This window comes from Perognathus longimembris, chromosome 13 (assembly GCF_023159225.1).
Source record: "Perognathus longimembris pacificus isolate PPM17 chromosome 13, ASM2315922v1, whole genome shotgun sequence".
Taxonomy (NCBI): Eukaryota; Metazoa; Chordata; class Mammalia; order Rodentia; family Heteromyidae; genus Perognathus; species Perognathus longimembris.
The window spans coordinates 14,729,893-14,741,342 of NC_063173.1; the positions used below are offsets into that span (position 1 = coordinate 14,729,893).

Consider the following 11,450-nt stretch of genomic DNA (forward strand, 5'->3'; position numbering starts at 1 on the left):
TTTTCTGTATACATGGTGCTGGGGAATTGAACCCAGGGCCTCATGAATACGAGACAAGCACTCTTTGCCACTAGGCCATATCCCCAACAAGTGAAAACTTTTTAAAAGGGGGAACAATGGATGTTTTCCAGTGCTGCTGAGAGTTCACAGAAGACAGAGGCTGAGCAGTGGACACTGAATGCAGCAACAAGGTGGTCATGGTGGAGAAATTCGTGTCAGGAGAATGGTTTCTCCAGTGGAGAATGAGCGAGAAATGTAGTGACTCATGACTACACATAGGCTAGATTCGACTCAGCACAAATTCATCCATCAATACATGATTGGTGTATTGCCGACAGTAACAATATGTCACAGGGAGGCAGGACAGGAAAGTGATTAAGACAGGGACTCCTGGGCCAAACCACCTGGATTTGATTCCTAGCTTTACTTACTAGCTGTGTGACCTTGGACAAGCCATTTAATTTTCTCAGTGCTTCAATTTTCTCATTTATAAAATAGGCATGATATTAATACCCACTCTGCTATATTCAGCAGTATCTGGAACAGTATCTGGAATTTAGTAAACTTTTTAAGGATGGAAGCATGGGCTATTATTATTACAGTGGCTAAGAAGAGACACTCTGCTGTCAGACTACAGTTCAAACACTGATTTGGCCACTTGAAAAACTATTCAATCTTTCTAGGCTTCTATTTCCTCTTCTGTAGTATTCAGGTTAAAGTGCCTACACTAAATGGTTGATAGGCGAGTTAAAGGAAATAATGTTATGAACTACTTAGCACATGTCTGGCATGGGCAGAAGGATCAATAAATGTTAGCTGCTACTATTGTGTGACACATACAATATCCTGGGGAAAGTGCTTTTTCACAGATGAGGAATCTGAGGCCCAGAAAAGGGAGCAGAGAGACAGAATAAAGATCCGATAGACTCCAAATCTAGTGCTTTTTGTCAGGACACATTGTTTGACTGGTGGAGGAAGGACTTGGTACGCCCAGATAAAGGGTCAGAGAGCTGGCCTGCCAACAGAACAGGGAGGGACAATGACCAACGTCTCAATTCAGGAAAATAAGTCTGGCAGTGTGCACAGAGTGAGTTGGAGTTGTAGATCAGTAGTGAGGCCATTTCAATCCAGGTAGAGGGGCAAGTGAGTACGTGATGATAGAGGGGAAAGGACATGGACGATGTGCTAGAGGCTTGAAGAATCCAAGGGGGGGGGGGGAGGAGGGTGACGAGGAAGAAAAGAAAGGACTCAGGGTACGCACGTGAAGTGATTCATGGATAGATGTATTCAATCACTATACTCAGCACTAGAAATAGGACAGTGATTCAGACAAATCAAGTGTTCACAGGCAGGAAGACCTGGCAGAGATAAGTGCACAGTGAGGGACTAAAGTGAGGAAAGGTTGATGGGCAGCAAAAGAGTGGCCCCAAAGCTGGACACACACAATCAGTTGCAGAGGAGGCCAGTGAAGCCAGAGATGGCAAGAAAGTTGGAGACATAGCAACACAAGGACATCAAGAAGTGACAAGAGGAAGAGGTAGATTTTGGGGCAGGGGAACACAGTACAAGAATTAAGATAATAGAGGGAAAATTAACTCACAAGATCCCAAGTTCAAGCCTCAGAATCACACACACACACACACACACACACACACATGCACACGCACATACACACACTCAGAGAAATTAACTAAGTTAATCATTGAACACTTAATTTTCTTTCTGAATTCTCCCAAATACCTTGTTTGCTTGCTTGCTTGCTTCCTTCCTTTCTTCCTTCCTTCCTTCCCTCCCTTCCTCCCTCCCTCCCTCCCTCCCCCCCTCCTTTTGTGCTGGTATAGGGCCTACACTGTCCTCTAGCTTGCTTGCTCATAGGTGGTGGTGCTCTACCACTTGAGCCATGCCTCTTGTCAAGCATTTCAGAGATTTATTGGAAATAAGAGTTCCAAGGACTTTTCTGCTTGGGCTGGCTGCAAACCTCCATCCATTGATCTCAGTAACTAGGATTATAGGCATGAGCCACTGATGCCAAGCAAAACAGCTTTGTTAAGAAGGCACTGTTACCCCTGTTTTCACTTGAGGAAAGGAAACACAGAAAAGTTAAGTCACACAGGTCACAGATGATGTGTAGCTAAAGGTGTGAAGCGTAGCTATAGCTAGTTCTTCTCTTTTCTTCCCTTTCCTCCTCCTTTTCTTCCTTTCTCACTAGTCAAATGGGAGCCAGGTTCTACACTCTAAGAGATAATAAGCTCCTTCCATGCAGCAGCTTAGAAAGAGAAATACAAACAAGTGCATTCCAGTGCTGGGCAGAGTGGAATGTCCTGACCCAGGTTTGCAGGCTCCACATCGAACTACCCAGAGGAGGTATCCTCTTGCCAGTCACAGTGGAAAAATGCCCTATACTCAGAGCATTGCCCAGGGAATACGGACCATAAGGGCAGAAGGAAGAGGAGGCAGCAGAAAGCTGTTAAGGATCTGGGATCCAACACCACAAACAAGTACCAGCACCTCAGAGAGGAAAAAGCCCAAGCTTGCTTTTGCTAGCACTGATTGATAGACAAAGGAAGCAAGAGGAGTAGGACACAAGAATCAGGGAACCTAACATGGAAAGGAGCAGGAGCCAGACAGTCAGAAGTTGGGACTGGGGTGAATGGATGAGACACTAGAGAAGAGAACAGCTTAAAGCATCTCAGAGAAGAGGTCTGGCAGAGTAGAGGAGATGGTAAAGCATTTAAGTAGCCTGATGAGGAAACACACCTTTTGTATCTTCTGACAATTCTAACAGTTACTTGGCCCAAAGAAAGTGGGCCTGCAAACTTCCAGTGCTTCTTAAATATCTGTTAACTAAATGAATGTAAAATGAAGTACAGAGATGGGTGAGGAAGAAGATCTAGGAAAAGAGAAACTTGGGGAAGGAGAAGGGAGGGGAAAGCATGCAATGAGGAAGGATAAGCTATATGGGCAGAGGAGTAGAAATGTTTCCGGGGGTAAGTAATTTGTCTGAAAGTTCCTCAATCACGTGGGCAGCTGAGAAGGATCTTCTGAAGGTTGAACGAGAGCGATGGATGTACTCTTGCATCCAATCATTGTTCTTTGCCAAGCATACATGTGGAACCCTGGGTCACAAAGATGAATAATGTGCAACCTTTCCATCAAGAGGGAAACAGAAGATGTATTGGGGAGACAGAACAGGGATGAGGCAATGACCGTAGCAAAGCAAGAAGAGCTAGAGTTTGTGGTTAGATCGGACAAGGAATTGGCCAGGAGAGAAGAAAGTGAAAGGTCTTTCAGGCAGACAAGCAAGTATATGCAAAGGGCCAAGAAGCATGGGACAATGCACTGTCTTTGGAGGAACTACATGAAATTCAATACAGCAACAACTCAGTGTGTGGAGGAGCTAAGGAAATAGGACAGGCAATAAGGCCGGGGAATCTAGGGGAGTCAGATAATGTTCCTATAAGCCTCATTAAAAAGTCGAGATTTTGCCAGGTGTCCATGGCTCATTCATGTAATCTTAGCTACTTAGGAGCAGAGGTCAGGAGGACTGTAGGTCCAGGTCAATTTGCACACACACACACACACACACACACACACACACGAGTTTGTGAAACCCTTATTTCAACAGAAAACGCTTGGTGTGGTGGTGCATCCCCGTCATCTCTGCTAAGGTGGGAAGCAGTAGTAGGAGTCTCCCAAGTAGATGGCATGGTTCAAGCAGTAGAGCGCCTGCCTAACAAGCTCAAAACTCTTAAGCTCAAATCCCAGTATCACACCTCATCCTCAAAAAGTAGAGATTTCATTGAAAGAAAATGGAAAACACTAAAAAACATAATGTGGATGGATTTCCACTTTATGAAAGCCTCTCCTGCTGCACCAAGAAGGATGAGTAAAAATAAGAAGTGAAGTTGTGGCTCAAGATGGCAAAGCACTAGCCTTGAGCAAAAATGGAGGCCTTGGTGTCTCATGCGTATAATCTTAGAGGCCTCGGGAGGCTGAGATCTGAGGATGACAGTTTGAAGCCAGACCAAGCAGGAAAGCCCTTGTAACCCTTATCTCTAACTAACCCCTAAAAAGCCTGATGGAGCTACAGCTAGCCTTGAGCAAAAAGAGCTCAGGGATAGCACCTAAGCCCTGAGTGCAAGCCCTAGGACTGGCATGAGAGAGAGAGAGAGAGAGAGAGAGAGAGAGAGAGAGAGAGAGAGAGAGAGAGAGAGCAGTTGCAAACATCCAAATGAAAAGATGGTAAGGTAAGGGCAACCACAGAGGTGATAGTGAGCACAGGATGAGACCTTAGATTGCTGGAGAGGGGGTAAAATATGAAGATGACAATCAAAACCCTGGAAATGAAGGAGATGGATTACCAGCAGTGTATACATAGGAGGAAAGGAAGTTCTAAACCCAAACCGCAAGGAATGACATTTAGGGGCCATGCAAACGATCCATCAAAAGCAAGTTGACAGAGAATAGTCAGGAGGAGTTCTGGAAGAAAGATACAGAGATCCTTTCACACTGAAGTTATCTGATCATGTGCTTGTCTTCCCCCACTAAACTGTTAACTCCTGGAGGGGGAGGGGGAACAGTGACTTCCAACACTAGGTTCCCATGGCTTAGCAGTGTGGCTGCCACAGTGGTGCGCATTATATGTTAATTGAATACAACAATGGCTCAGAAGCCCAAATCAGGAACAGTTCAAATAGAAATGAAAGCTCAGCAATGTCAACTCCTGCTACGGAATCAAGCAGTTGAGGGTCTTCTGATTGTTTGAAAACCCCTTTGCTTTGTCAGGAGAGAGGTCACTTTTTCTCAGACAGAACAGTTACACTGGAGGGGCAGAAGTAAATGAGATGTGGGAACAGAAAATGTGGTAGAGAAGAAAGCCTCCTCGTTAAAAGCATATGCAGAGTTAAAGGACAGGAGACCCGAGGATCTTGATGTGCTCCCAAGAGGAATGGGAGGGAGGGTAAAAGGAGGCATGGGAAAGACAAGGAGTAGTGATATCCCCAATGAGGAGGAGGGAGGAGATGGGATCCACAGCACAGGTAGAGGATTGGCCTTATATGGAAGAGGTGTCAATTCATTACTTTGAGAAGGAAAGCTAAAAGACTCCAGAAGACACAGGTAGGACTGGAGTGAGAAGACAGAAAGCTGAGGGCATTCAAATCGGATGACCTCAATTTCTTTAGAGAGTAAGTAGACCCAGTTTTCTATTCTTAATTCCTCCCTTTCCTCCAACACCTATATCCATTTTTGTCAGTCTAAGGAACTCCATTCTTTAAGTGCACCAGCATTCACTTTCTCCTTTCTCCCATCTTCAGTGGCAGGCCAGCCTTACCCTTTCCTAAGTTCCACTAGCCGCCCATGGTCCTCTTCCTGCTTTGGCTCCTCCTTCAGTTTTCATAAGCCCGTTAGAGTGGCATTTCTAAAACAAAGCTTGTTATATCACTCCACAGCTCTGAATGCTTTGATAACTTTCCATTATTCTTGGCTGAAATGAACTTTTATATGGTTTGAGAGACTCCACGTGATCTAAATTTCTTTCTACCTCCCCGATGCCTCTCCTCTGTCTTCTGATCTCCTGTTGTGCATGCCACACTTGCTGTCCCTAGGATGTGGTATTTTCCTGTACACAGCTTTCATATACTACTTGGACTATCCTCCACTTAGTACACCTCTCCTTCATTTGGCTGACTCCCTATGTCCCTCAAAAGTTTAAGCTTAAATGCCACGTTCTCCAGAAAGCCTCTTTTGACCTTCCTGCACTGGCTTGTTTCCCTGCTGTGTGCTACCACGTTATGACTCACCCCACAGCATGTAAACTCCACAAGAGCAAGGATAATGCCTATTTTGTTTATTCCTAAAATGCCCACTCCTCAATACCTAGCCAAGTAGATGTTGTGTTGTTTACTGAATAAATAAACCAGTGGACTAATCAAGCAACTGAAAACAATGGGTGAGGGATATGCAATAGCATGTGAAGCAAATAGGAAAAAAATCATCTCTGTTTTTATTTACAGAAGACTGAGTTGGGGGGGAATTGAGAGAAGGAATTGTTTATAGAGGTGTCACTTAGTGTGGTTGAGAAACTCTCACTAGGGTTGAGCATCTGCAGAGTAGGAAGGCTTAAGGACAATGACACAATGACCAAAGAGTGGTTAAAGGAATGGCTTTTACTTTATGAGCTGGAAGGGAAAGTATGGATCGTGGAAGGAGTGGATTAGAAGAAAAAAAAAAGGTCAAGGGCAAATGGTCATTAATTTAAGAATGTACTAGGAGGGCATTTGAAAGCTGGAAAGTCATTAGGAAGAATGGGCAGATAACAGAAGACAAGAGTCTAGAATTTCAGAGATTGCAAAGTGCCATGGAGTGATCCTGGGAGGAAAGAAGGGAATTAGAACTTTAGAAACTGAGAAACTATGAGGTTGGCATCAGAGAGACATTCGACCAGGGCAAAGCAGCATGGGAGGTGAGAGGAAGCCAGGTTCCAAAGTGTTCAGGAAAGAGGGTGGAGCTTGGCGGCATATGAATGGGAAATAACGGTGTGGGCGTTTTGCAGTTTCTTTCACAGTTGGGACAACTCTCCCTTTGTAAGTATCACCCATGATCATCTTCTATGGGTGGTACAAATGGCTGTGAGGAGGGCTGGGGAATGGAGCACAGCGATGGAGAACTTGCCTAGCATTTGCAAAGTCTTGAGTTCAATCCCCAGCAAAATACACACACACACACACACACACACACACACACACACACAGCTGTGTATGGTAGCAACTTCTTGGGTTCAATCTCTCCACTCCCCCCCCCCCCAACTGTGTATGTTAAAGGAAACTGCAACACAGCCTTCTGTTAGTGCTAGACTTCTGGGACACCTGCTGTGTATGAAGTGTATATACCCGACAAAGAGATATACCTGTGCTGCTCGCTAACAGTATATGTTATACAGGTTGACAGTACGCCCTACAGATGGATATTGTCTTGAGAGGTGTTGGCATTAACAGTGCCTCCCATGGTAACTGTTGGCTGTGATGATGAGCCTTCAGGAATGTGTCTGTCACATTTCTGCTGGGGATGTGTGCTGTCCCAAGAGCTGCTTGCATAGGTGTATGTTTGACCTGACATATGTCTACCGTGGATGCATATAGTTTCTGGTAGTGCTTCTTAGGCATGTTTGGGGGGCTGTGAGAGTTTCTCTTGAGAATGTATATTGCCTGGGACTGTGTCCCCTGTGGGTTGAGTAGGGCTATGATTGTGTCCCCTGTGGTTATTTCAATAGTTGACATTAGCGACAATATTTTTCTGGCCTATGACCCTGTGGCTGCCGGCCCAGCCCATGCCACACTGAGTTCATTGTGCTTCCACACCTCCCTCTCCCCACCCCCTCCACGTGGGACCCAGGCCTGCAGTGACCTCCTTCTGTCCCCTGCACAGGATTCTGACCTCAGCATCTTGGGCATGAGACTCTCGGTGGCTCGGGCTGGCAACCTGGTTCCGCTCTGGAACGCGGGTCTGGGTGACCCACCTCCTCCGCTTGGGGCTCGTGCTGTCTCTCTCTCCTGTTTCTCTTTATTTCTCCCCCCCCCCCCACAAGCCCCCTCAGTTTCTTTGTCTCAGTTTGTCTCTGTCACACACCCATCTCCACATTCTGACACATGGTTCCCACAAAGCCGGGGCAAATCACACACGCACACAAACACACTCACCCTCCCAGGAGCTTGCTCACTACGGTCGCACGCACACTCACGCCGACCCACACCCCCTCCGAGTGACACGCACGGGCACACGCGGCCAGACACACGCGGGCACACAACCCCTGGGGGCTGGGGGGGGGACACACGCACTGACTCACACTCAGACGATGCACTCACACACAACAGCCCCGGCGGGCACCCGCACTCCGGGCACACGCACGCACACGCAGCCCCACACCCGGACTCGATGACACACGCACACAAAGACCCCCAGGCCCTGCCCCCCACGTTCATGTTCACGCTCGCCCTCGTCCCGCAGGCCCAGGTCCCCCCCCCTCCCCCATTGTCTCCGGCTCAGAACAAAGCCCCCGGCTCCGCCGCCGCCGCCGCCGCCGCAGCCCGGGGAGGACGGCGGACCCGGCGGGCGGGCGGGCGGGCGGGCGCGGCGGGACGGGACGGGGCCGGGAGGCTGCGGGCACTGACCTCCGCCGGCCGGCCGGCGCGGGCTGCCTCCACCCGGGGCTGGGACGCCGTCCGGCTGCGGTCAGCCCCCCGGGCAGCGTCCGCCCGCGCTGGGCCCGCGGCCGCGCATCGTCCGCCGTCGCTGTCTCCGGCTCGCGATCCCGCTCCGGGCAGTCGGCCGTCGGTCTGCGCGCCCTGGGCCGTCGATCGGTCCGTCCGTCCGCCGCCGCCGCAGGGGCGCCGCCTCCTCCACAGCCGCCCCGCGGAGGATGCGAGGCTCGCCGCCGCGGCCCCGCGCCCCCTCCCCTCCGCCCCCCTCCGCTCCCCTCCGCTCCTCCGCCCTCCGCGCGCGGTAACCCGAGCCCCCGCCCCTCCGCCCGCCGAGCCCCCGCCCCCACCGCGGGCCCCCCCACCGCCCCCCCACCGCCCTCCCTCCGCCCCTGGACTTCCCGGCCCCGTCCTCGGGCGCCGGATCCGGCCCCAGCGCCGCGCCGGCCCCTCGCCCGCCCCGGCAACCCGGCCTCCTCCCGTCCCTGCTCCCGGTCCTCTCCTCCCGTCCGGTCCGCTACATCCTCTCGGCCCCCGTCTCCATTTCCTGCGGCGCGCCGGCTTCTCCGCGTCCAGTCCCGGGTCCCCGCGGCCCTTTCTTCGCCTCCCTCGAGGCCCTGCGCCCCCACGCGCCCCGCTCCCTCCTCACCTGCACCGCCCTCGCCCCTCCCGGGGCAGCTTCTCACCTCTTCGCCCCGGCCCCCCCCATCTCTCTCTCTCTCTCTCTCTCTCTCTCTCTCTCTCTCTCTCTCTCTCTCTCTCTCTCTCTCTCTCTCTCTCTCTCTCTCTCTCTCTCTCTCTCTCTCCTCTCCCCCTCTCTTACCCTCCCCCTTCTCTCACTTAGTTTTCCTTCTTCCCCCCCCCAGACATTCTCTTACCCTTTCTCTGTTCCCCTCGCCTCGTTCCCCCATCCTTTCTTTCTTCCATCTTCACGTCATTGCTCATTGCTTTTTCTTCACACCTTTCCACCTTCCCCTTTCCTTTTTCTCTTACTGCCCCAGTTCTCCCCCCCCCACCCCCAGTCTTTATCATCCATCCCCTCTCCTTCTTCCATCTCTAGCTACTCTGTCCCTTACTTCCTCCTTCATACCAAATTTGGGGCTAAAGATTGGGAGGGTATTGGACCAAAGAGCTTAGGGAACAACGGTCTAACTCAGCATTCTGCCCCCCAGAAGAAATCAGTTGGGAAGGCCATTGCACAGGGATGTGAGAAGGATCGTGAGCCACCAACTTGGAAGTGGAGAACAGGGAGAAGTACAGTCAGTCTCGAAGTGGAGAGTCAGTGAAGGATGGGAAAGAGTTTTGACCCCTCTCCCTGTGTCCTTCTTTAGGCCTGTGAAGAGTCTGGGGTAGGGTGGTGTGAGGTAGCATTTGTGGACTTGAGACCTTTATCCTTTATAGGATATATGAACCAAAATGAAACCTGTGCAAGTGACACAGAGAAACCTGGGCCTTCTGGCCAGAGAGACCAAAAGTTCTCTCACAATTAAGCAGAAGGCTGAAGGAGAGAGTGTCCTTTGGGAACAAAGAAGGGAGAGGCTGGAGTCCTTGATGACATCCTAGATACTGGGTTGGGCCACTGAGTGAGTGAATGGATGGTGGGAACACTGTGCTGACAAAAAGACCAGGAGTAGGTGGAAGAGGGTTGGCATAGAAAAGATGATGACTTGTGATTTGGGGCTGCTGACTTTGAAGTGCCTGTTGGGTAGGTAGGTCTGCAGCTTAGAGGAGCGGTCTGGGATGGACATAAATATTTGGGAGTCATCTGCAAATACCGTATAAGCTTGAATATAGGGTGAGGTTTTTTGCTTTTTTGTTTTTCCAAAATCATCCCTCAGGAAAGAGGGAGTAACCTTATATTTGAGTCCTTACAAAGTCTCTCATATTACAGGGTTTGCTCTCATTTACTTTATTTTGAACAACAAACCACTGGATAGGGCAGTATGGTATGGTGACTAAGCTTGTGGACTCTGGTGCCAGACTGCCTGGCTCTTGGTCCACACTCTGCCATTTCCAAGTCGTGTGCCTTTCTTTGGGAGAGCTATTTAACCTGTTTCTGTCTCGTTTTTTTCATCTATACACTGGGCCCAAGGATTCAATTATTTGATACAGGTAAAGCACTCTACCTGGCACATAAAAAAGAACTTACTATCTTTGTGGTTGTGGCAAGTCTCATTAACCTGAGATGTCCTCAGCAATGCTATTTTGGATGCTTGTAGAGGTCATTTGCCACAGAGTCCCTAGTCAAAGAAATTTAACACAGCTTTGATAACTATTCCTGGTGGTATGACCTCACAATGGCATGTGTTGGATGTCTCTAAGTATACATTTATAAGATGGCTTTAAAAAGCAATATAGTAGTACTTGGGAGGGGCTTCTGAGATGCACTAAACATTGCAGTAACATCATACTGCTTTGTGATGACAGTCTATTGAGTTTGTGACTTGTGTTTTTCTTCATATCTTATTCTTCCATAAAGGAGCTAAGAATTCTTAAATGATTTTTTTAAAGTACATCAAATGATTCTATGAATATACTCTTGCAGGATGAATGCCAAAAACACAACTGCTTTTACATGATGCAAATGGGACTTGTGACTTGTGATAAAGTTTCCAGTGACTATGTCATCCGTGGATTCAAACTGTGCTATGTCCTCTTCTAGACCCTTCTCTGAGAAGAAGGTTCTCGCTTCTGGGAAAATATGTAAAATGGCTGAAAAACTGACCCTCGTGACGTAAAAGACACTGTTTTTGAGGCTGTATGTTATGAGTATATATGAAATTGTTTTGTAAAGGGAAACAGAAAAATTGATATTTAAATTAACTAATAGAAGTATATGTTTGATTATTTCACTTCCTTTTTTGTTTGCCTTGGGGCTTGAACTCAGGGCCTGGGCGCCGTCCTTGAACCTCTGTGCCACTTGAGCCACAGTGCCACTTCCAGCCTTTTCTGAGTAGTTTATTGGAGATTAAGAGTCTCATGGACTTTATTGCCTGCTGGCTTGGAACCGTGATTCTGAAATCTCAGCCTCCTGAGTGGCTAGCTAGGATTACTGGTGACCAGCTCACTTTCATTTTTATTTTTTTTATTATTTTTTATTTTTTGTCTTTTCTGTTTTTGGTACTGGGGATCGAACCCAGGACGTTGCATTTGCTAGGCAAGTGCTTTGCCACTGAGCTACATCCCAGCCCCTCACTTTCTTTTTTTTTTTTTTTTGGCCAGTCCTGGGCCTTGGACTCCGGGCCTGAGCACTGT

The 11,450-nt window shown here is 48.7% G+C and overlaps 1 protein-coding gene across 1 annotated transcript in view; it reads right to left on the bottom strand.

Moving 5' to 3' along the window:
* The window catches only part of Dchs1 (dachsous cadherin-related 1), a 34,704-nt gene extending 26,318 nt beyond the window's left edge, over positions 1-8,386 (bottom strand). Inside the window, exon 1 of the mRNA XM_048359441.1 lies at positions 8,169-8,386. The gene's annotated coding sequence lies outside the window, so the exon portion shown is untranslated. The remainder of the gene's footprint in view (positions 1-8,168) is intronic.
* Between the last annotated feature and the right edge of the window lie 3,064 nt (positions 8,387-11,450).